The following is a 1,675-nucleotide window of genomic DNA, read 5'->3' as shown; positions in this document are numbered from 1 at the left end:
TAAGATGGGAGTCCACGTCGGGAGCTCTGGTCCCAGGAATACATTTAACATCAGCCGGCATCTGTAACCTGAGTTTGTGGGTGAGAGAATCCCCTATCACTAAAGCCCGGCGTTTCAGCCTGGAGATAGGAGTGGACGTCACACGTGGCTCAAAGAATTCACAACAAGCAGATCCATGGGAAAAAAAAACAGTTCACAGAGGCGAGTGTGATCGGGGTACTGCAACTGGACACCAAGCCCTACGTGACTTCCTCCGCCTAACCACAGTCCGAAAGCCATACTCCACAGCTGGCGTTTCTAGGTTGATGTTAATGGGCACGCTAGCCGGCCTAACACTAACCTAGTCTGGAGTGTCAGTAACATCTATCTCCACTGAGCTAAGAAGCTGTTCAAGCTTACGGGCATGGCTCACTAAAAGAGCCACCCTATCTGCTAGCATCATGCAGCATTAATGTGAAGTGTAAAGTAGTGTACTTTGTGCACCAGAAAATGCAAGAGTATAGCTAAACTAGCATGAGCTAACCACTAATGAAAATGCTAACCAGTTCTAAGATTCACACAGGAGTTAAAATAATGAGCTAAAATACAGAGCAGTTACACTGAAAAGCTAACAAAAGTATTAGACTGGTAAAACCAATAATAAAAGAAACGGGGGGGGGGGGGGTATCATGAATGAATTATCATGTGTCTATTCAGGTTGCTCTTTCGCCCAAATCTTTGACCACACTCAGAACAGACAAATGCCTTTTGTCCTGTATGAATTATCATGTGTCTGTACAGGTTGCTCTTTCGCCCAAATCTTTGACCACACTCAGAACAGACAAATGCCTTTTGTCCTGTATGAATTATCATGTGGTTGCTCAGGATGCTCTTTCGCCCAAATCTTCGACCACACTCAGAACAGACAAATGCCTTTTGTCCTGTATGAATTATCATGTGTGTTTGCAGGTGACTCTTTCGCCCAAATCTTTCACCACACTCAGAACAGACAAATAATTTGTGTCCTGTATGAATTATTGTGTGTCTGTTCAGCTCTCTCTTTCGCCCAAATCTTTGACCACATGCAGAACAGACAAATGCCTTTTGTCCTGTATGAACTATCATGTGGTCGCCCAGGGTGCTCTTTCGCCCAAATCTTTGACCACACTCAGAACAGACAAATGCTTTTTGTCCTGTATGAATTATCATGTGTGTTTTCAGGTGCTTCTTTAGCCCAAATCTTTGCTCACACTCAGAGCAGACAAATGCCTTTTGTCCTGTATGAATTATCATGTGGTCGCTCAGGGCACTTTTTCGCCCAAATCTTCGACCACACGCAGAACAGACAAATAATTTCTGTCCTCTATGAATTATCATGTGTCTGTTCAGGTTGCTCTTTAGTCCAAATCTTTGACCACACGCAGAACAGACAAATGCCTTTTGTCCTGTATGAATTATCATGTGGTCGCTCAGGGTGCTCTTTTGTCCAAATCTTCGACCACACTCAGGACAGACAAATAATTTGTGTCCTCTATGAATTATCATGTGTCTGTTCAGGTTGCTCTTTCGCCCAAATCTTTTACCACACTCACAACAGACAAATGCTTTTTGTCCTGTCTGAATTCTAATGTGGCCCTTCTGTTTCTGTCTTTTATTCTGATCAGAACAGCTAAATGTTTTTCCACTTGCTTGTCTC

At 43.4% G+C, this 1,675-nt stretch overlaps 1 long non-coding RNA gene across 1 annotated transcript; it reads left to right on the top strand.

Annotated features, from left to right (window-relative positions):
• The first annotated feature begins 676 nt into the window (after positions 1-676).
• On the top strand, positions 677-1,466 carry LOC117530381. The gene is made up of 3 exons (XR_004566347.1): positions 677-696; positions 1,117-1,200; positions 1,369-1,466. It is a non-coding gene; the product is annotated as an uncharacterized LOC117530381 (long non-coding RNA).
• The last annotated feature ends 209 nt before the right edge of the window (positions 1,467-1,675 follow it).

The sequence above is a fragment of the Thalassophryne amazonica genome, chromosome 18 (assembly GCF_902500255.1).
Source record: "Thalassophryne amazonica chromosome 18, fThaAma1.1, whole genome shotgun sequence".
Classification (NCBI taxonomy): Eukaryota; Metazoa; Chordata; class Actinopteri; order Batrachoidiformes; family Batrachoididae; genus Thalassophryne; species Thalassophryne amazonica.
Note: the sequence above shows the minus strand (reverse complement) of the source record. Positions and strands in the feature narration are given on the sequence as shown.